Source organism: Ranitomeya imitator, chromosome 1, assembly GCF_032444005.1.
Source record: "Ranitomeya imitator isolate aRanImi1 chromosome 1, aRanImi1.pri, whole genome shotgun sequence".
NCBI lineage: Eukaryota > Metazoa > Chordata > Amphibia > Anura > Dendrobatidae > Ranitomeya > Ranitomeya imitator.
The window spans coordinates 648795344-648819653 of record NC_091282.1 but is presented as its reverse complement, the minus strand read 5'-3'; the positions used below and the strand labels follow the sequence as shown (position 1 = coordinate 648819653).

At 43.4% G+C, this 24310-nt stretch overlaps 1 protein-coding gene across 1 annotated transcript in view; it reads right to left on the bottom strand.

Annotated features, from left to right (window-relative positions):
- LOC138638855 (uncharacterized) overlaps positions 1 to 24310 on the bottom strand; it is a 71664-nt gene that overhangs the window by 25540 nt on the left and 21814 nt on the right. The window lies entirely within an intron of this gene.

The window sequence follows — 24310 nt, the reverse complement described above, 5'->3', positions numbered from 1 at the left end:
CAAACTTATGCTGATGACCCATTTGAAAGCTACATTATCAATACCATAAAGCCAGAACACCCTTTTAAGGCTAGCTTCAGTTGTCCATAATGTTGTTTCTTTCAAGGTTTTTATTACAACCTTAAGAACATGATCTACGATTCTACTGTATTTAATTTTCAGTTGCGAAGCCTTGTATGGGGACGTACACTCAGTTTTTGTAGAATTATTTGGTGATCTATATCTACTTTTAGTCCAGTAGAGTTGTATTGTCAGTTAAGTTCAATTCAGTAGGTTTCTCCGGTGGGCTAGCTTCAGTTTGGATCTATAGTGATTTAATTTTGGTTCAATGGGGTCCTTTGGTGATTTAAGATCAGCTCTGTAAAGTTCAATCATGATCTAGGCTGAATTTAGTTGATTTTTATGGTGATCCATTGGTAATTCAGTAGAGTTCTATGGTTGTCTTCTAAGTTCAATTTATTAGCATTATAATATGGTCTAAGTTCAGTTCAGCAGAGTTTTATGCTGTTCTAAGTTTAGTTAAATAGAGTTGTATGGTGGTTTAAGATCAAGTCAGTAGAGTTCCATAGTGGTCTAAGGTCATTTCAGTAGAGTTCTATGGTAATCTAAGGTCAGTTCAGTAGAGATCTATAGCAGGCGAAGTTCAGCTCAAGCTTAACTTGGCGTCCTCTTGGTCACTGCCGACGTACAAACTTTATACACGTGTATTGATCATGAACACGGTTTAACTGCAGTCCGCCTCTTCTTGGGGGCCTCTGACTTGGGTGGCCCCATGTGTGGTTTAATCCTCGAGCTGCTGCGTTTTGCCCTGACCCATAATTTTTTCACCTTCAAGGACGCATTTTATCTGCAGAAACGAGGCACAGCCATGGGCGCGGCCTGTGCCCCTTCATACACCAATCTCTTCCTGGGCTCATGGGAGAGATACATTTTCGGCGATGGGGGGTGTGAGCCCCGGACCATGTGCTGTGCTGGTTCAGATATATAGACGACGTTCTCTTTTTCTGGGGGGGACGGCGCAGCAGCTCGGGGATTTCATGGGCCAACTTAATGAGAATCCTTTCAATATTAGATTGACATACAATTTTGATATGCAGCACGTCGACTTTCTGGACGTCAGGCTGGAAATCGACAATACTCGCCGGATCCAGACTGATGTCTTCAGGAAGTCGACAGCAGTTAACGCTTTACTGCATGCTGACTCCGCAAACAATCCCACCACCATTGGGGCCATCCCGGTTGGACAGTTCCTTAGAATGAGGCGGATTTGCTCGACTGATGATAGATTTTTTGCGCAGGCGGTTGACCTTGAGGGGCGCTTTAAAGACCGTGGATGCAGTTGTAGAAGTGTGAGGCGGGGTCTCGTAAGGGCCAGGAGGACGCCCCGTAGAGACCTTCTATACACTCACAACAGTGGATGGAGGAGAGGGACAGATAGGTTTATTGCAACATATAACCACGAATAGTCTAACATGAGAGATATATTGAAAAGGCATTGGTCAGTTCTAAAGACCGAACCCTCTCTGGATCAGGCATTGGGTGACTTCCCACTAATGACCGCTAAAAGATCTCCGAACTTGGGTAGTTTGCTTGTCCGCAGTCATTATGTCGCATCTATAACCAATCCCTTCAGTACTAGATGTCCAATGTTGGGCTCCTTTCAATGTGGCCACTGCGTAGCATGTGAAAATATTGTGCGGGCCACAACCTTTAAATCTTCTGATGGTAGAAAAGAATTTTCTATTAGGCAGCGCATCACGTGTGGCACGTCCAACGTCGTGTATTATGCTATGTGTGGATACTCTCTAATTTATATTGGACTAACATCCAGGGAGTTACGGATACATGTCCGTGAACACGTTAGGGACCTACGTGCTGCTAGGGCTGTGGACGATGCCTCTGACCTGAAGACAATCCCCCGTCATTTCAAGCAATTTCATGATGGTGATGCGGGGACCCTTCAGGTCAGGGGTATCGAGAGCATTCACCTTGGAGTGAGAGGGGGTAACTATAAAAAGGTCCTTGCCCAACGTGAAGCGGGTTGGATCGTTCGGGAGGACACTATGACACCCAAAGGTTTGAATGAGTTCTTAAGTTTCTCCTCCTTCCTTTGATCTCTCTGTACGCATTCTGGTGCCCTATTGTGGTACCTCCTTTGTTATCAGGCATTTGACTATCTTGATCTCCTTGATCCTCTTATATATATTCTCTCTGTTATATTTATGTGATGGTTCCTCTGCCCTTGTTCATCCCTTGCCCTCCGGACCATCTTCCCCCCTGAGTGGGTTCCCATCCGGGATCTCTTGTTTTATTTTATAATTTGTTTTTATGTATTTTACTAATGTTTATTCCTTTGTATGTTTTTTTAGCTGTAATCCATTGATGTCCGAGTCACTGGCATCCCCTTATTTTTACATCGTTGCCAGCCGTAGCAGAGTTTTTCCACCATGCTGCAATTTTCATCTCCCTACAACAACACGAACATGATCTCCAAGTCTTCTACTTATTATGATTCATGCTGCTTTGATCGCATTACTGTTGTGGCTGGAAATCCGTGTCAGTTTTGTATACCAGCCGTTCTTATTTATGTCCTGTTATACACCCTGCTGTCAAGTTGTTATTATGGGCTGGACTATTCCTGGGCCGATCCATCCCTCTTATTCGGAGCGGGACTCTCACTCTAAGAGTTCCTGTTATCACAATCTGGGGCCGGCTTTCCGTGGGAGTGCACATGCGCTGTGCTTCTCTCCCTGTCCCCCGTCACAGCAGCGTCTCACTTGCTTTGCGCGTGCGCTCTGGGTCCTCTTTCCCAGGCGCCCCCGCGATGCATGACGCCTTCTGTGACGCTGGACTCGGCGTGCAGCGCACATGCGCCGACATACCCAGCGTTTACTGGCCGATACCGAGCAGGTGATCGGTCCCTTGGCTGCCGCCCGGCAATATTTATGGGTGCCACATATACTCAGGGGCATCTCCCCTTGAAAAAGCAACTTCATCTGTGGGCGAAACACGCGTCGGGGGTTGTGCTTGTGGATCCCATCCGGTGTGCCCCGTCCTGGTGCCTCGCATTGGTAAGAGCTGCTTTCACAAACCTGTCACTTCACGCCGTTAGGCATTTTATATGTATAGCTTGACATGGATTCATAGTAGCAGGTCTCTTCCACTATTGGTATGCATGTTGGCTCCTTAGACGGCGCACACCGGGGGATACCCACTTACTTTTTATCATCCTTGAGCACTGTATTTAATTGTATATTTTCTATATATTGTCTGCACTTCAAAATTAATATGTAAATTATATGTGAATTAATAAAGTATTATTATTATCTAAATTACCTATATGCTCCTAGTGTACTCCTATTCTCAAAGTTAAGCTCAGTAGAGTTATATGGTTACCTACGTTCAGTTATGCTGAGTTGTATTGTGCATACATAAAGGCAAAAGAGAGCTATAAATATCCTATTGTTTGGTATGGATAAATCCTGATAATAATAGTTTAAACTTTTACATCATGAAAATACAAAATATCTTTATTAATAAAAAAAAGTTTGACACACAAACAGTTAGTGCACATAAAATCTATACTATAGTGCATAGTAAAACAGGTGGGCAACATTGTAGCTATCGAGCAATGGAAAGCATCACATGCGACCACATGGTGAAAGCAGAGGGAAATCAAACATTAAAGTGCATAGTGCATGAAAAAAAGATATACATGCGCTCAGGTAAAACACCACAGGTCGCATGATGGGCTAGAGGATCATAAGAATTATTATTTAAATAGTATCTGTGAGCCAGTATGACTATCATTCAAAAATAACATCAACCATAAAGATAATGACCAGTAGTGGCCAAATAAAGTGCCATACAGGCTAATACAATTCAAAAAGTCACAGTCCCTTACTCATTTGGATGCCAAACCACTTGCACAGTGCCCCGACACACGTTTTGCTTGTTGCTTCCTTGGGGGGCGGTGTACATGTGTCTCAAATGCCGCTTTATATATCCCATGGCGAGCATTAATACCCAATGGCAGCAGTGGGTGGGAAAAACCTCTGACCACATTCATCGTGTGAATGGAGGCGGGACCTACGCCACTACCACATCACATCCGGCATCACAGGAGCGGTGCATATAGGGAACAAGTGTCCCGTCTGACATCAGTGGAACGCACCATCCCATACAGATGCCTTCTGACATGCAGGCTGAAAGGAAGCACCGCAAACATGCATCACTCATGGTAGGTTAGAGGTGACCCATCCACAAATATATGCAAAAAAGAGGTGGCCATATTTATTGTGGGCAACACATAGGGCAAATACATATAAATACATATAAATAGCACTAGTCATTGCCTAAAACACAGACTATTAATTATTATTACAATTTGTAAAGCCAAACCATAAATCCAAGGTTGAGACACAGAAATAATCCCTTATAGACAGTGCTGAGTGCATAATTAATAAATCCTATGCATTCAATCCTCAAATCCATATTTTAGCCAGCTTGGTGGATCCTCGAAAATGGGGTATTCAGTTAGAGAATATAAATAGGCACACATTCCAATTGTTGAAAGAGATCCTGCTAAATAAAATAAAAGGAAAAAACAGAAAAAAGAGAGAGACACACATTAAAAAGAATGAATTAAAAATATATCAGCATTCCAGAGGCATGAATTTCACTACAGGGTCAAATAAATCTGTACACATGATTAGCCTGCAATCCATATCTATTGAAGATACATGGTATTGATAGGTTACATGGTGGTATTAGAGGGGGTGATCTGAAGTGCAGGCTGGCGCAGCTTGAGTGTCATTGTATTCTAAAGCTGGACACTCTGACCCCTTTGGGTCTAAATGAAAAGTTGAGCTTTTCATTCTTTTTATAATGTGTACAGATTTATTTGACCCTGTAGTGAAATTCATGCCTCTGGAATGCTGATATATTTTTAATTCATTCTTTTTAATGTGTGTCTCTCTCTTTTTTGTTTTTTCCTTTTATTTTATGTAGCGGATCTTTTCCAGCAAATGAAATGTGTGCCTTTTTTATAATCTCTAAGTGAATATCCCATTTTTGAGGATCCACCAAGCTGGCTAAAATATGGATTTGATTACTGAATGTATAGGATTTATTAATTATGCACTCAGCACGGTCTATAAGAGATGATTTGTGTGTCCCAACCTTGGATTTATGGTTTGGCTTTACAGATGATAATACTAATTACTAGTCTGTGTATTATGCAATGACTAGTGCTATTTATATGTATTTCCATGTATTTGCCCTATGTGTTGCCCACAAATATGACCACCCCTTTTTGCATATATTTGTGGATGGGTCACCTCTAACCTACCATGAGTGATGCATGTTTGCGGTGCTTCCTTTCAGCCTGCATGTCAGAAGACATCTGTATGGGAGGGTGCGTTCCACTGATGTCAGACGGGACACTTGTTCCTTATACTTACGGCTCCTGTGATGCTGGATGTGACGTGGTAGTGGCGGAGGTCCCGCCTCCATGCACACGATGAATGTGGTCGGAGGTTTTTCCCACCCACTGCTGCCATTGGGTAGTAATGTTCACCATGGGATATATAAAGCTGCATTTGAGACACATGTACACTGCCCCCCGAGGAAGCAACAAGCAAAACGCGCATCGGGGCACTGTGCAAGTGGTTTGGCATCCAAATGGGTAAGGAACTTTGACTTTTTCAATTGTATTAACCTCTATGGCACTTAATTTGGCCACTACTGGTCATTATCTTTATGGCTGATGGTTATTTTTGAATGATAGCCATACTGGCTCACAGACACTATTTAAATAATAATTCTTATTGTCCTCTAGCCCATTATGCGACCTGTGGTGTTTTTACCTAAGCACATGTATATCTTTTTTTCATGCACTATGCACTTTAATGTTTGATTGCCCTCTGATTTGACCATGTGGTTGCATATGATGTTATCCCTTGCTCTATAGCTACATTGCTGCCTGCCTGTTTTACTATGCACTATGGTATGGATTTTATGTGCACTAACTGTTTGTGTGTCAAACTTTTTTGATTAATAAAGATATTTTGTATTTTTATGATGTGAAAGTTGGGACTATTATTATCAGGATTTATCCATACCAAACAATAGGACATTTAAAGCTCCCTTTTGACTTTATGTACTGTATGTTCTATAGTCTTTTTGAGAGTAATCCTTAATCTTGTTTTATTACATTGGTTCTGGTATGTCTTTATGAGTTAATTCAGTTCAGTAGAGTTTTATGATGATCTAAGTTCAGTTCTGCAGAGTTGTAGAGTGGTCTAAGTTCAGTTGAGTAGAGTTATAATGTGAACTAATTTCAGTCAACAGTTATTTGATGGTGTAGGTTCAGTTCAGTACATTACAATAGTAATTTAGGTTTAGTTCTGAAGAACCAGCTGATTCATATTTGGGCAACTGATTCTAATTGAAGAACTATGGGCGCTCTCAGTACTGGGGACAAAACTTGCAGTGATTTTATGGGCTTAGTCAAATTTAATCCATGTTGGACCAGATCAGGTACATGAGACAATTATGTGACTTACTGTGTTCCATGGAGATCCTGTAGTCCAAAAATTCTACAAGTCAGAGATAACGAGTAACAGAAAACTCTATTTGTGGCCATAACTTTTTGGATTTTTTCAAGTTTACAAAATAGGAGCCTAATCCACACATAACAAAATGGCAGGAGTTTCCTTCTCTCAAAAGTTCATGAATTGTTAATGGAAGGTCATTCCAAAAATGTCCAAAAAGGTTATGTTGGAGATCTGTGTGACTTATAAAGTGCAGAGAGTGTGTAAAATAGTAGTATATAAAAGTGGAAAGGGGAAATCACACACATGACAGCTACATCCACCCCCAGCTCCAACAACTGAGCATATTGCATTGAAGTGGACCTGGCTAATGGCATATGAAAAAAATTGTAATGCACAAGAAATAAAATACCTTGTCTTTTTATGATATGAATTATCCCTTCATATCTTCCTTTGAATGTTCTGATGCCTTCCTATTCCCATATGTGACCAATGCTTGGAATATTTCCTACTCGGCTGTCCAATTTCCATGGCCATCACATGCTTCAGCTACCCTAAGCTAGCCAAAATTATGAAAAAAAAGAACCCATACCACTCCATAGTTGACCTGAGAAAATCTATTGAAATGGTCAGATTAATTAGTTTTTCATGTCTTGTCTAACGAATAGCTATCCAATAACCTGGAATAATTTTAAACTTATACGTTTTATTTTTACATATTCATTAAAAAGTTATTTTAGAATGTTTGTTTGCTTTTTTCCTGCTTTTGTTTGTCCCGCCCATGAGGAGCAAAAATACTTTACATGTTAATAATATAGGTTGCCATTAGAAAAACAGAAATGTATTTATTTAGAGAGAGGTTTCAGAAAATGATCACATCAAAAATAGTTACAAAAGCAGGGTGTAAGAAATCAAAAAGTAAGCAGATGCTCTATTCAACTTCCCACTGAGTTCCAAATTTAATAATTCAGGATATATCCAAGGATACAACATTGTGACTAAGTGCTGAATAGTTTTTGCTTGGAGATACATTGAAATTGTTTTGATAAGGTAGATGACTACTTATTCTGGGAATTACGAGCTTCCTCAGCTGTTTTTTTCTCAGCACTTCGCCATTGCATTTGCAAATTAATCAACCTTCCACCAGAAACAAAAGAAAAGTCAATCACATTCTATAGATTGGTAAGGGGCTCCAATAATGACACATCCTACAGATGTAAAATTAAACATTTGAAAAGCCCTTTAATAGCCCCATGAAAAACATACTTTTGTGGCAGCAACTTGATTTTAGGTTAATTCCTCTTCCTGTTTGAAAAACCCAAACTTGCAAAACACACGAATGCCAACACTATAAATAAGTAATTAACGTTTTCTATATTTAATATCAATTTTACTGTTCTGTGGTTAACACCTTCATCAGTTCCTCCCAATCATATGTAAACAGGATGTTGTGTAACTGTCCATTGTTTCCATAGTCCCAGCAACGGTCAGGTATGAAACTTGCAGACTGATTTAATAAACATTAACTCTTAGATGCCATTGCATAGAGGAAATTGCAAGGATGCTGGTTGATGTTTCCCCATGTACCCTATACTGGTAAAGAGACAGAATTATTAGATAAAATTTGTACCCCTTTCTCTAACTGCATTTTCTGTTTAAGAAACCAGACTCTTGTTAAGTTGCAGCAATTTAGTTTTGAATCTGCTGAAATTCCATATGGTAGTTCGAATAGAATTTGACCAGGAAAATTGCATCTAACTTATTTGCTTACAAAACCTACAAAAAACAAAATTAGCAAAAACCCTGCGGTAACTAAATAAGTTAAAAGCGAAAATGCATCTAAATAACACAGGGCTCTTAGTAATATTGTTTTTGATCAAAAATAGCAGAAAAGCCATTCTACCGTTGACAAGGTGACCCTGATCGGGACAGTCCTACACTGTCTAATATTAAAAACCTTAGCATGTGTCAGAGTTGACCTCAGTGTGTTCTTTTTTATTTAAAGGGATTCTGTCACCACTTTTTTGGGCTACCAGGTACAAATACCATTCAATTCAGTGCCCCTTATGCGTTACACAAATACTTCTGATACCCCCTGACTCCCCACGTATGATCCATAAATACCTTTTTTATTCCTCCCGCGCTGTATGTTAATATGGTCGGTCGCTTGGGCAGGGCTTAGTGTTCTTTTCTCCCCCCTCCTCGCTTGCTTCTACGCGTTCTTTGTGGTGAATTTTGGCGATTGCGTAGTTTTCATGCATGCGCATTCCAAAGGCATCTCACACATGCGCAGTATGCTTTGCCCAACAGTGGGCAAAGCAGAAAAGCTGTATTGTCCATGTGCCGGCATATGCGATTGATTTCTATGTACCGGAAGTATTTTGCTTCCATTTCTGTGTTCCGGGCTATAGAAAGCAATCGTGTATGCCGGCACATGCGCAATACAGCTTTTCTGCTTTGCCCACTGTTGGGCAAAGCATACTGCGCATGCGCAAGATGCCTTTGGAATGCGCATGTATGAAAACTACGCAATCGCCGAAATTCACCGGAAGGAATGGGTAGAAGCAAGTGAGGGGGGAGAGATGGACACTAAGCTCCGACCATGGGACCAAACCGACCATATTAACATACAGTGCAGGAGGAATAAAAAAGCTATTTATGGATCATACGTGCGGAGTTACAGGGTATAGGGGCACTGAATTGAATGGTATTTTTATCTGGTAGCCCAAAAAAACTGGTGACAGATTCCCTTTAAGTGGTGAAAAAAATCCAAAGTTTGTTAAAAACAAAAATTGCATCATTTTCCGAGACCTGTAGCATTTCCGATTTTTGTGATCTCGGGTTCAGTGAGGACTTATTTTTTGCATGCTGAGCTGATGTTTTTATTGATACCATTTTGGTGCAGATACAATCTTTTGACCGCCCATTATTGCATTTTAATGCTGTGTCGTGGCAACCAAAAAAACATAATTCTGTCATTTAGACTTTTTTTCTCACTACGTCGTTTAGCGATCAGATTAATATTTTTTTTATTGATAGATCGGGCCATTCTGAATGCAGCGATACCAAATATGTGTATGTTTGACTTTTTCATTGTTTTATTTTGAATGGAAAAAGGCGGGTGATTCAAACTTTTATATATTTTTATTTTTTTTATATTTCTAAAAACTTTTTTTTACTTTTGGCATGCTTCAATAGTCTTCATGGGAGACCAGAAGTTGCCATAACCCGATTGCCTCTGCTACATAGAGGTGATGATCATTTCACCTGTATGTAGTAGAATTGCTGACTTGCTATGAGCGCCACTGGGCGGTGATCATAGCAAACCGGCACTGACAACCATAGAAGTCTCCAGGAAACCTCTGGTTGTCAAGGCAACCCACCCGTGACCCATGATCATGTGACAGGGGTCACCCGATGGCTGGAAGCAGACATTAAATGCCGTTAAATGCAAAGTTTGACAGCCGCATTTAACTAGTTAATAGCTGTGGGTGGATCGCGATTCCAGCCAAGACTCTTCTGGGCACGTGTCAGCTGTTCAAAACAGTTGACATGTCCCTGGAAAGATGTGGGCTCAGCTCCGGAGCCCACATCAAAGTGAGAGAAGCGACCTCCGCAGTACTAGTACGGCGGACATCATAAAGGGGAAAAAGGGCAGACAAAAGGACCAGGTCTTGACCTGTAGACACCAGTTTGGGGAAGCCTTCAAATGTAATTCCCAGCTCAGGAGAGGGAGTCCACATCCTGACTTGCACAGAATGCAAAAATACGAAGAAAAAACACAAAACTGTTGCTTGGTTTAAGTTGGTATTCATGCAGCACATAAGCGCATTATCACATTGGCCACATAGCAAATAAAACCTACAAGAAACAAAATGAGCAAAAACCCTGCAGTAACTAAATAAGTAAAAAGCAAAAATGCATCTAAATAGCACAGGGTTCTTAGTAATATTATTTTTGATAAAAAATAGGATAAAAACCATCTCACCATCGACAAGATGACCCTGATCAGGACAGTCCTACGCTGTCTAATATTACAAACCTTACCGTGTGTCAACATTTACCTCAGTGTGTGAATAAGGGCAGACAAAAGGATTGGGTCCCAACCTGTGGACACCAATCTGGGGAAGCCTTTAAATGTAATTTCCAGCTCAGGAGAGGGAGGCCACACCCCAGCTTGCACAGAATGCAAAAATATAAAAGAAAAAACACAAAAATTGAGCTTTGTTTAAGTTGGTAGACATGGAGCACATAAACGCATGTTCACATTGGCCATATAGCAAACAAAACCTACAAGACCCCAGAGAACATGACTCAGGTCGGTTTTTACTGACCCAGGGTTGTGATCGCCGGTAATTAACCGTTTACCGGCGGTCGCAAAATAAAACCAACTCGATTTCCCATTTAATTTCTCTGTCCTCCGATGTGATCACACATCAGAAGACAGAGAAATGGGGTCCCCAATCACCCCCAATACTTACCCAAGTCCCCCAACGCTCCTTGTTGCTCCCGATGGGCGATGCCATCTTCTTCCAGGAAAAAAATGGTGGGTGCATGTGCAATGTACCCGCCGGCTGGCACCCGGCAGATCTTTGGGGTCTCTGCTACCCCTGGCAGCCGAGACCCCAAAGAACATGTTCAGGGTCGGTTTTTACTGACCTCTGTTTTGTGATCACCAGTAATTAACCGTTTACTGGCGACCACAAAAAAAACAACTGTGTCATTCTCTGTCCTCTGATGTGATCGCACATCAGAGGACAGAGAAATAGGGGGATGAGGGACCCTGTTATACTTACTGGTGTCCCTGGGTCCTCCTGTGTCCCCTCCTGGCTGCCGGCTTCTTCCTCCGGGAAGAAAATGGCAGGTGCATGCGCAGTGCGCCGACGTGATCTGCCGGCCGGCAGAGGAAGATTCTTCCTCTTGTTTTATTTTGGTCACTGTGAGATTCTATCACAGTGATCAAAATAGAAAAAATTATAAATACACTAAAATAAAAAAAGTATGTATTTCCATTTTCCAATTAGGGTTAGGGTTAGGTTGGGGTTAAAGTTAGGGTTAGGGTTGGGGCTAAAGGTAGGGTTGGTGCTAAAGTTAAGGTTAGGGTTGGGGCTAAAGTTAGTGTTAGGGCTAGGGTTAAGATAGGATTAGGGTTGGTGCTAAAGTTAGGGTTAGGGTTGGGGCTAAAGTTAGAGTTAGGGTTAGGGCTAGGGTTAGTGTTGGTGCTAAAGTTAGGGTTAGGGTTGGGGCTAAAATTAGGGTTAGGGTTAGGGTTGGGGCTAAAGTTAGAGTTAGGGTTAGGGCTAGGGTTAGGGTTAGGGCTAGGATTAGGGTTAGAGTTGGTGCTAAAGTTATGGTTAAGGTTGGGGCTAAAGTTAGGGTTGGGGCTTAAAGTTAGGCTTAGGGTTCAGGCTAAAGTTAGGGTTAGAATTGGGATTAGGGTTAGGGTTGGAATTAGGGTTTGGATTAGGGTTAGGGTTGGTATTAGGGTTAGGGTTGGAATTAGGGTTAGGGTTGGAATTAGGGTTAGGTTTGGCATTAGGGTTACGTTTGGGATAAGGGTTAGGATTGGGATTAGGGTTAAGGTTAGGGTTGGGATTAGTGTTAGGGGTGTATTGGGATTAGGGTTGGGATTAGGGTTGGGATTAGGGTTAGGTTTGAGGTTAGGGTTGAGATTATGATTAGGGGTTTGTTGGGGTTAGGGTTTTGATTAGGGTTAGGGTTGGGATTAGGGTTTGGGGTGTTTTGGGGTTAGGAAGTAAGAATTGGGGGTTTCCACTGTTTAGGAACATCAGGGGTCTCCAAGCGCGACAGCCAATTTTGCGCTCAAAACAAATGGTGCTCCCTCCCTTCTGAGCTCTGCCGTGCGCCCAAACAGTGGTTTACCCCCACATATGGGCCATCAGCATACTCAGAACTAATTGGACAACTTCTGGGGTCAAGTTTCTCCTGTTACCCTTACAGGATTCACTCCAACCCAATATCCTCCCAGAGGTCCACTCAATATGTGGGGAGTGGAATAAGGTGGATCTAATTGTTTAATTTGTTACCTACTTTTATTATGGTATCAGGAGATCTCCAAGCATAATAAGCAAATAAATTAAGAAAAATCACAAAAATTGAGCTTGGTTTAACCCCTAATGACCGAGCTAATTTTTACAATTCTGTCACTTTACTACCACTAAATTCTACCACTCTCACTTTATGAGGTTATAACTCTGGAATGCTTTAACGGATCCTGCTGATTCTGAGATTGTTTTTTCATGACATATTGGACTTCATGTCAGTGGTAACATTTTTTCGATATTACTTGAGATTATTTATGAAAAAACGGAAATATGGCGAAAATGTTTAAAATTTTGCAATTTTCAAACTTTGAATTTTTATGCCCTTAAATCAGAGAGATATGTCACACTAAATAGTTAATAAATAACATTTCCCACATGTCTACTTTATATCAGCACAATTTTAGAAGCAACATTTTTTTTTGTTAGGAAGTTATAACGGTTAAAAGTTGACCAGCGATTTCTCATTTTTACAACAAAATTTACAAAACCATTTTTTTAGGGACCATCTCACATTTAAAGTCACTTTGAGGGGTGTACATGACAGAAAATACCCAAACTTGACACCATTCTAAAAACAACACCCCTCAAGATGCTCAAAACCACATTCAAGAAGTTTATTAACTGTTTACGTGATTCACAGGAACTGAAACAATGTGGAAGGATAAAATGAACATTTATCTTTTTTTTGCAAAAATTTTACTTCAGAACCAATATTTTTTTATTTTCACTAGTGTAAAAATAGAAAGTGAACCACAAAATTTATTGTGCAATTTGTCCTGTGGGGGTGAACCACTGTTTGGGCACACGGCAGGGCTTGGAGGAGAAGGAGCACAGTTTGACTTTTTCAATGAAGAATTGGCTGGAATTGAGATCTGACGCCATGTCGCGTTTGGAGAGCCCCTGATATGCCTAAACAGTAGAAACCCCCCACAAATGACACCATTTTGGAAACTAGACTCTTTATGGAACTTGTCCAGATGTGTGGTGAGCACTTTAAAGCCCCAGGTGCTTCCCAGAAGTTTATAATGTAGAGCCATGAAAATAAAAAATCGCATTTTTTCCACAAAAATGATATTTTCGCCCCCAAATTTTTATTTTCACAAGAGTAACAGGAGAAATTAGACCCCAAAAGTTGTTGTACAATTTGTTCTGAGTATGCCGATACCCCATATGTTGGGGTAAACCACAGTTTGGGCACAAAGCAGAGCTTGGAAGAGAAGGAGTTCCGTTTGACCTTTTCAATGCAAAATTGGCTGGAATTGAGATTGGACGCCATGTCTCGTTTGGAGAACCCCTCATGCGCCTAAACAGTGGAAACCCCCCACAAATGACACCATTTTGGAAACTAGACCCATTAAGGAACTTATCTAGATGTGTGGTGAGCACTGTGAAACCCCAAGTGCTTCACAGAAATTTATAGCGTAGAGCCGTGAAAATAAAAAATCCTTTTTTTTCCTCAAAAATGATTTTTTAGCTGGCAATTTTTTATTTTCTCAAGGGTAACAGGAGATATTGGACCCCAAAATTTGTTGTCCAGTTTGTCCTGAGTATGCTGATACCTCATATGTGGGGGGACCACTGTTTTGGCACACATTGGGGCTCGGAAGGGAAGTAGTGACGTTTTAAAATGCAGACTTTGATGGAATGGTTTGCGGGCATCATGTTTCATTTGCAGAGCTCCTGATTTACCTAAACACTAGAAACCCCACAAAAGTGACCCCATTTTAGAAACTAGACCCCCCATGGAACTTATCTAGATGTGTGGTGAGCACTTTGAACGCCCAAGTGCTCCACAGAACTTTACAATGCAGAGCCGTGAAAATAAAAAATCCTTTTTTTTCCCCAAAAATGATTTTTTTTAGTTCGCAATTTGTTATTTTCTCAAGGGTAACAGTTGAAATTGGACCCCAAAATCTGTTGTACAGTTTGTCCTGAGTATGCTGATACCTCATATGTGGGGGGGACCACTGTTTGGACACACATCAAGACTCGGAAGGGGAGTAATGATGTTTTAAAATGCAGACTTTGATGGGATGGTCTGTGGGCATCATGTTGCATTTGCAGAGCTCCTGATGTACCTAAGCAGTAGAAACCCCCACAAGTGACCCCATTTTGGAAACTAGACCCCCAAAAGAGCTTATCTACATGTGTGGTGAGTACTATGAACCCCCAACTGCTTCACAGAAGTTTATAATGTAAAGCAATGAAAATAAAAAATCATATTTTTTCCACAAAAATGATCTTATCACCCCCAAATGTTGACTTTCACAAGGGTAACAGGAGAAATTGGACCACAAAATGTATTGTGCAATTTATGCTGAATACGGTGATACCCCATATGTTGGGGGGACTACTGTTTGGGCGTATGGCAGAGCTCAGAAAGGAAGGAGCGCCGTTTTGGAATGCAGACTTTGATAGAATGGTCTGCGGGCATTATGTTGCATTTGCAGAGCCCCTGATGTACCTAAACAGTAGAATCCCCCTACAAGTGACCCCACATTTTGGAAATTAGACCTCCCAAGGAACTTATCTAGATGTGTGGTGAGCACTTTGAACGCCCAAGTGCTTCACAGAACTTTATAATGCAAAGTTGTGAAAATAAAAATACTTTTTTTTCCTCAAAAATTATTTTTTAGCTCGCAATTTGTTATTTTCTCAAGAGTAACAGGAGAAATTGGACTCCAAAATGTGTTGTCCAGTTTGTTTTGAATACGCTGATACCCCTTATGTTGGGGTAAACCACAGTTTGGGCGCATGGCAGAGCTTGGAAGAGAAGGAGTTCCGTTTGACTTTGTCAATGCAGAATTGGCTGGAATTGAGATCGGACACCATGTCGCGTTTGAAGAGCCCCTGATGTGAGTAAACAGTGGAAACCCCCCAACAAGTGACACCATTTTGGAAACTAGACTCATTAAGGAACTTATGTAGATGTGTGGTGAGCACTTTGAATGCCCAAGTGCTTCACAGAAGTTTATAATGCAGAGTTGTGAAAATAAAATAAAAAATTTCTTCCACAAAAAATGATTTTTTTAACCCCCTATTTTTTTTTATTTTCCCAAAGGTAACAGGAGCAATTGTGTTAGGGCTAGCGAAACGCACGAGTAAAATAGATGTTTATTATGAATGGTGCGTTCGCAGCCTGGGGTCCACCGTGCAGGAGGAACCTGCTGCTAGTGAATGGCGGCACTGTATGGCGGTATAGACTAGCTCTGTTACCTCACAGAGGAGCCTCGAGAGGAAAGCACTGCGCCCTGTTAGCCTCACGGGAGCACAAGCTTACTGCCGGACTGATAGCAGTCAGTGGTTATGCACACACGCAATCTCGTCACCGGAGGTGAGTATTCTAGGGGCTTATTTCAGCCTGGTCTCTGAATCACGTTCACACAATCTCCTCGCCGGAGGTGCCAGCATTCTAGGGGCTTATTTCAGCCAGGTCCCTGAACACAAACATACATAACCACACTGGCGCAAAGCACATATTAGAATTGATACTGGCGCATGGCCGTGCGGCCATGCGAGCCTTAAATAGCTGCAGCACGTTTAGGACCTTCCAAAGAAGGACCAATGGAGTTGCCGCAGTACCTGAGCATGTGACCCCAGATCTCCACTGAGAGATCTTACCCTGGGCATGTTCAGAGTGCAAAGAAGGATTTAGTCCTAGCACCTACAAGGACCTTAGCTACAGTATCTGATCATGTGACCCTCGATCTCCACTGAGAGATCTTACTCTGGGCATGCTCAGAACGTGAAAAGCAGGACTCAGACCCAGAAACGTCTGCTCGCCGCTGTCCAGCACTGACTTCAATGGCAGAAGCAGGAAATGCAGCAGTAACTCTCAGCACAGAGTCAGACTGAGCGAGACGCTAGTATGGACGTCTCCGCTGAGCAGGCTCCACTGCGGCAGGAGAAGAATGGGAGACTGCAGCGGAGATGGCCCAAGATTCCCCCTGTGCAGAGGCAAGAACTCGACCCCTAACATTACCCCACTTCCTAGGACCCCCGCCTTGGGCCTCGCTACGTTCGAAGGCAGCAATGAGCTACGGAGCCCGAATGGGCTCAGCAGGCTCCCAGGACCTATCCTCAGGGCCATAATCCTTCCAGTCCACCAAATAAAATTTTTTGCCACGTACCACCTTGCACCCCAAAATAGCATTCACCTTGAAATCGTCCGTAGACGAACCTGATGTTCCGGCAGATGACTCAGAAAACGGGGACATGTATACGGGCTTAAAGAGGGACACATGAAAGGTGTTGGTGATACCAAGGCATGGAGGAAGGGCTAAACGGTAGACCACAGGATTAACCTGTTCAAGGACCTTGAAGGGACCCAAGTAGCGAGGTGCAAACTTAGTGGACTCTACACGTAGCTTGATGTTACGGGCGGAGAGCCACACTAAATCGCCAGGAGCAAAAGTCAGGGCAGGGCACCGATGTGCATCGGTGGAGGACCTCATTCTCTCCTTGGAGGCCCGAATGGCATCCTGAGTGCGGTCCCAAATGTCCCGTGCCTCCACTGCCCAGCCTGCCACCCAGGAGTCAGCAGAGGACTCGGGCATAGGCACAGAGAACACGCGGATGCTGGCCATAATTAAGGAGGAAAGGAGTCTGACCAGTGGAGTCGGCTACAGCGTTGTTAAGGGTGAACTCTGCCCATGGTAATAAAGATTCCCAGTCATCCTGCCTGGCAGAAACAAAATGTCGCAAATATGTGACCAGAGTCTGATTGGCCCTCTCTACCAACCCATTCATCTCGGGATGATATGCGGAAGAGAGATTTAACTCAATGCTGAGAAGACGACAAAGCTCTCTCCAGAACCGAGATGCAAACTGGAGACCCCGGTCACTGACAATTTTGTCTGGCATGCTGAGTAGGCGAAAGATGTGTCTTATGAACAACGCTGCCAAGGCCCGTGCAGAAGGTAACCGTGGAAGCGGCACCAAATGCACCATTTTCGAGAAATCATCGGTAATAACCCAAATGATGGTACAGCCGCGAGACTTGGGCAAACCCACTACAAAGTCCATCCCGACCATCTCCCGGGGCCTTTCTGCCACAGGCAAGGGATAGAGTAACCCAGCCGGCCGTTGTCGAGGAGACTTATTTTTGGCGCATGAGGCACACGCCAGAACGTAATCTCTGACATCTCGGAGCATATGCGGCCACCAGTATGTCCTCGCCAGCAGCTCAGATGTCCTCTTTGTCCCAAAATGTCCAACCACCCTGGACGAATGAGCCCAAGAGAGAACCTCTGGTCGCAAATTAGTAGGTATAAAAGTCTTGCCCGGAGGCACTGACTCTAGCGAAACCGGACATTGGAGATTATATTCGGGCATGTGTCTCCTGCGCCAAAAATAAGTCTCCTTGACAACGGCCAGCTGGGTTGCTTTATCCCTTTCCGGTGGCAGACAGGCCCTGGGAGATGGTTGGGATGGACTTTGTGGTGGGCTTACCCAAGTCTCATGGCTGCACCATCATTTGGGTTATCACCGACCATTTTTCTAAAATGGTGTACTTGGTGCGCCTTCCACGGCTACCTTCTCCACGGGCCTTGGCAGCATTGTTTATAAAACACATCTTCTGCCTACACGGTATGCCGGACAAAATTGTCAGTGACCGGGGTCCCCAGTTTGCATCTCGGTTCTGGAGAGAGCTTTGTCGTCTTCTCAGCATTGAGTTGAATCTCTCTTCTGCATATCATCCCGAGACGAATGGGTTGGTAGAGAGGGCCAACCAGACCTTGGTCACATATCTGCAACATTTTGACTCAACCAGGCAGGATGACTGGGCATCCTTCCTATCGTGGGCGGAGTTTGCGCTGAACAACACCATAGCTGACTCCACTGGACAGACCCCATTCCTCCTTAACCCCTTTCTGACATTGGACGTACTATCCCATCGAGGTGGGGTGGGCCCCTATGACCACCGACGGGATAGTACGTCCAGCGCGATCGGCGGCGCTCACGGGGGGAGCGCGGCCGATCGCGGCCGGGTGTCAGCTGCCTATCGCAGCTGACATCCGGCACTATGTGCCAGGAGCGGTCACGGACCACTCCCGGCACATTAACCCCCGGCACATCGCGATCAAACATGATCGCGATGTGCCGGCGGTGCAAGGAAGCGTCGCTTAGGGAGGGGGCTCCCTGCGGGCTTCCCTGAGCCCCCCGCAGCAACGCGATGTGATCGCGTTACTGCGAGGGTCATACCTCCCTCCCTGCCTGCTCCAGACCCGGATCCAAGATGGCCACGGATCCGGGTCCTGCAGGGAGGGAGGTGGCTTCACAGAGCCTGTTCAGAGCAGGCACTGTGAAGCAGCCTGCACTGCTATCAGATCGGTGATCTGACAGAGTGCTGTGCAAACTGTCAGACCACCGATCTGTAATGTCCCCCCAGGACAAAGTAAAAAAGTAAAAAAACATTTTTCCAAATGTGTGAAAAAAAATTAAAAAAAATATTCCTAAATAATGAAAAAAAAATATATATTATTCCCATAAATTCATTTCTTTATCTAAATTTAAAAAAAAACTATAAAAGTACACATATTTAGTATCGCCGCATCCGTAACGGCCCGACCTGTAAAACTGGCCCACTAGTTAACCCCTTCAGTAAACACCGTAAGAAAAAAAAAAAAAAAGAGGCAAAAAGCAACCCTTTATTATCATACCGCCGAACAAAAAGTGGAATAACACGTGATCAAAAAGATAGATATAAATAACCATGGTACCGCTGAAAACATCATCTTGTCCCGCAAAAAACGAGCTGTCATACAGCATCATCAGCAGAAAAATAAAAAAGTTATAGTCCTGAGAATAAAGCGATGCAAAAACAATTATTTTTTCTATAAAATAGTTTTTATCGTATAAAAGCGCCAAAACGTAAAAAAAATGATATAAATGAGGTATCGCTGTAATCGTACTGACCCAAAGAATAAAACTGCTTTATCAATTTTACCAAACGCGGAACGGTATAAACGCCTCCCCCAAAAGAAATTAATGAATAGCTGGTTTTTGGTCATTCTGCCTCACAAAAATCGGAATAAAAAGCGATAAAAAAATGTCACGTGCCCAAAAATGTTACCAATAAAAACGTCAACTCGTCCCGCAAAAATCAAGACCTCACATGACTCTGTGGACCAAAATATGGAAAAATTATAGCTCTCAAAATGTGGTAATGCAAAAAATATTTTTTGCAATAAAATGCGTCTCTCAGTGTGTGACGGCTGCCAATCATAAAAATCCGCTAAAAAACCTGCTATAAAAGTAAATCAAACCCCCCTTCATCACCCCTTTAGTTAGGGAAAAATTAAAAAAATGTATTTATTTCCATTTTCCCATTAGGGCTAGGGCTAGGGTTAGGGCTAGGGTTAGGGCTAGGGTTAGGGTTAGGGCTGGGGTTAGGGCTAGGGTTAGGGTTAGGGTTAGGGCTAGGGTTAGGGCTAGGGTTAGGGCTAGGGCTAGGGTTAGGGCTAGGGCTAGGGCTAGGGTTAGGGCTAGGGTTAAGGTTAGGGTTGGGGCTACAGTTTGGGTTGGGGCTAAAGTTAGGGTTAGGGTTGGGGCTAAAGTTACAGTTAGGGTTTAGATTACATTTACAGTTGGGAATAGGGTTGGGATTAGGGTTAGGGGTGTGTCAGGGTTAGAGGTGTGGTTAGGGTTGCTGTTGGGATTAGGGTTAGGGGTGTGTTTGGATTAGGGTTTCAGTTATAATTGGGGGGTTTCCACTGTTTAGGCACATCAGGGGCTCTCCAAACGCGACATGGCGTCCGATCTCAATTCCAGCCAATTCTGCTTTGAAAAAGTAAAACAGTGCTTCTTCCCTTCCGAGCTCTCCCGTGTGCCCAAACAGGGGTTTACCCCAACATATGGGGTATCAGCGTACTCAGGACAAATAGGACAACAACATTTGGGGTCCAATTTCTCCTGTTACCCTTGGGAAAATACAAAACTGGGGGCTAAAAAATAATTTTTGTGGGAAAAAAAAAGATTTTTTATTTTCACGGCTCTGCGTTATAAACTGTAGTGAAACACTTGGGGGTTCAAAGTTCTCACATCACATCTAGATAAGTTCCATGGGGGTCTAGTTTCCAATATGGGGTCAATTGTGGGGGGTTTCTACTGTTTAGATACATTAGGGGTTCTGCAAACGCAATGTGACGCCTGCAGACCATTCCATCTAAGTCTGCATTCCAAATGGCACTCCTTCCCTTCCGAGCCCTCCCATGCGCCCAAACGGTGGTTCCCCCCAACATAAAAGCGTACTCAGGACAAATTGGACAACAACTTTTGGGGTCGAATTTCTCCTCCTACCCTCGGGAAAATACAAAACTGGGGGCTAAAAAATAATTTTTTGGGGAAAGATTTTTTTTTTTAATTTTCACGGCTCTGCGTTACAAACTGTAGTGAAACACTTGGGGGTTCAAAGCTCTCACAACACATCTAGATGAGTTCCTTAGGGGGTCTAGTTTCCAAAATGGTGTCACTTATGGGGGGTTTCTACTGTTTAGGTACATTAGGGGCACTGCAAATGCAATGTGACACCTGCAGACCATTCCATCTAAGTCTGCATTCCAAATGGCACTCCTTCCCTTCCGAGCCTTCCCATGCGCCCAAACAGTGGTTCCCCCCCACATATGGGGTATCAGCGCACTCAGGACAAATTGTACAACAACTTTTGGGGTCCAATTTCTCCTGTTACCCTCGGGAAAATACAAAACTGGGGGCTAAAAAATAATTTTTGTGGGAAAACATTTTTGTTTTATTTTTACGGCTCTCCATTATAAACTTCTGTGAAGCCCTTGGTGGGTCAAAGCGCTCACCACACATCTAGATAAGTTCCTTAGGGGGTCTACTTTCCAATATGGTGTCACTTGTGCGGGGTTTCAATATTTAGGCACATCAGTGGCTCTCCAAACGCAACATGGCGTCCCATCTCAATTCCTGTCAATTTTGCATTGAAAAGTCAAACGGCGCTCCTTCCCTTCCGAGCTCTCCCATCCGCCCAAACAGTGGTTTACCCCCACATATGGGGTATAAGCGTACTCAGGACAAATTGTGCAACAACTTTTGCAGTCCAATTTCTTCTTTTACCATTGGGAAAATAAAAAATTGGGGGCAAAAAGATAATTTTTGTGAAAAAATATGATTTTTAATTTTTACGGTTCTACATTATAAACTTCTGTGAAGCAGTTGGTGGGTCAAAGTGCTCACCACACCTCTAGATAAGTTCCTTAGGGGGTCTACTTTCCAAAATGGTGTCACTTGTGGGGGGTTTCAATGTTTAGGCACATCAGGGGCTCTCCAAACGCAACATGGCGTCCCATCTCAATTCCTGTCAATTTTGCAGTGAAAAGTCAAACGGCGCTCCTTCCCTTCCGAGCTCTCCCATCCGCCCAAACAGTGGTTTACCCCCACATGTGGGGTATTGGCGTACTCAGGACAAACTGTACAACAATGTTTGGGGTCCATTTTCTCCTGTTACCCTTGGTAAAATAAAACAAATTGGAGCTGAATTAAATTTTTTGTGAAAAAAGTTAAATGTTCATTTTTATTTAAACATTCAAAAAATTCCTGTGAAGCACCAGAAGGGTTAATAAACTTCTTGAATATGGTTTTGAGCACCTTGAGGGGTGTAGTTTTTAGAATGGTGTCACACTTGGGTATTTTCTATCATATAGACCCCTCAAAATGACTTCAAATGAGATGTGGTCCCTAAAAAAAAATGGTGTTGTAGAAATGAGAAATTGCTGGTCAACTTTTCACCCTTATAACTCCCTAACAAAAAAAAATTTTGGTTCCAAAATTGTGCTGATGTAAAGTAGACATGTGGGAAATGTTACTTATTAAGTATTTTGTGTGACATATCTCTGTGATTTAATTGCATAAAAATTCAAAGTTGGAAAATGGCAAAATTTTCATAATTTTCGCCAAATTTCCAATTTTTCACAAATAAACGCAGGTACTATCAAAGAATTTTACCATTGTCATGAAGTACAATATGTCACGAGAAAACAATGTCAGAATCACTGGGATCTGTTGAAGCGTTCCAGAGTTATAACCTCATAAAGGGACAGTGGTCAGAATTGAAAAATTGGCCCGGTCATTAACGTGCAAACCACCCTTGGGGGTAAAGGGGTTAACTACAGTCAGCATCCGCGGGTTCCTGTGCCTATGCCCATGTCTTCCGCCAACTCCAGGGTGGCAGACTGGGCTGTGGAGGCACAGGACTTTTGGGACCGCACTCAGGATGCCATTCGGGCCTCCAGCGAGAGAATGAGGTTCTCCGCCGATGCATATCGGTGCCCCACTACGACCTTTGCTCCTGACATCTTAGTGTGGCTCTCCGCCTGTAACATCAAGCTGCGAGTTGAGTCCACTAAGTTTGCACCTCGCTAATTGGGTCCCTTCAAGGTCCTAGAACAGGTTGACCCTGTGGTCTACCGTCTGGCCCTTCTGCCACCTTTCATATGTCCCTCCTGAAGCCCGTATACATGTTCCGGTTTTCCGAGTCATCTACTGGGACATCGGGTTCGTCTACGGATGATTAAGAGGGGAACGCTATTTTGTTGTGCAAGGTGGTACATGGCAATACATTTTTCTTGATGAACTGCAAGGGTTATGGTCCTGAGAGCCTGCTGAGCACATTCAGGCTCCGCAGCTCATTGCTGCCTTCGAGAATAGCGAAGTCCAAGGAGGGGGGTCCTATTAGGGGTCAAGTTCCTGCCTCTGCACAGGGGGAATCTCAAGCCATCTCCACTGCAGTCTCCCATTCTTCTCCTGCCGCAGTGGAGCCTGCTCAGCGGAGGTGTCAGTCCCAGCGTCTCGTTCAGTCTAATACTGTGCAAAGGGTTACTGCTGTGTTTCCTGCTTCTGCCATTGTAGCCAGTACTGGTCAGTGGTGAGCAGATGTCTTTGGGACTAAGTCCTACTTTTCCCCTTCTGAGCATGCCTAGGGTAAGATCTCTCATTGGAGATCAAGGGTCAGATGCTCAGGTACTGCAGCAACTCCCATAGGTCCTCTAGGAAGGTCCTGAAGTTGCTCAAGTTCTGTGGCAGCCTCCCATTGGTCCTTCTGGGAAGGTTCTAAGGTTGCTGCAGCTATAAAAGGTTCGCATGGCCGCACGGCCATGTGCTAGTATCAATCTATGCTATGTGCCTTGCGCCAGTGTGGTCTTGTGTGTATGTATTTAGGGCCGCAGCTGAAATAAGCCCCTAGAATACCGGCACCTCCGGTGAGGAGTTTTGTGCGTATGTATTCAGGGTCCTAGCTGAAATAAGCCCCTAGAATACCGGCACCTCCAGTGAGAAGTTTTGTGTGTATGTATTCAGGGTCCTGGCTGAAATAAGCCCCTAGTATACCGGCACCTCCAGTGAGGAGTTTGTGTGTGTGCAAGACCACTGACTGCTATCAGCTTAGCAGTTACCTGTGTACTCCTGTGAGTCTAACAGGGCACAGTGCTTTCTTTTGTCGGCGACTCTGTGAAGTAACAGAGTTCACTTATACCGCCATATAGTGCCATTTGCTAGCAGCAGGTTCCTCCTGCATGGTGGACCCCAGGCTGCGATTGCACCAATAACTTCATCTATTTACTCGGTGCGTTCCGCTAGCCCTAACACGGGGTTTATAAGTGTATTGCTCAGCTGCGGCTGGGAATAATTATATTACTACATGGCAGTGAGCCCTATAGCCAGTACATGAGC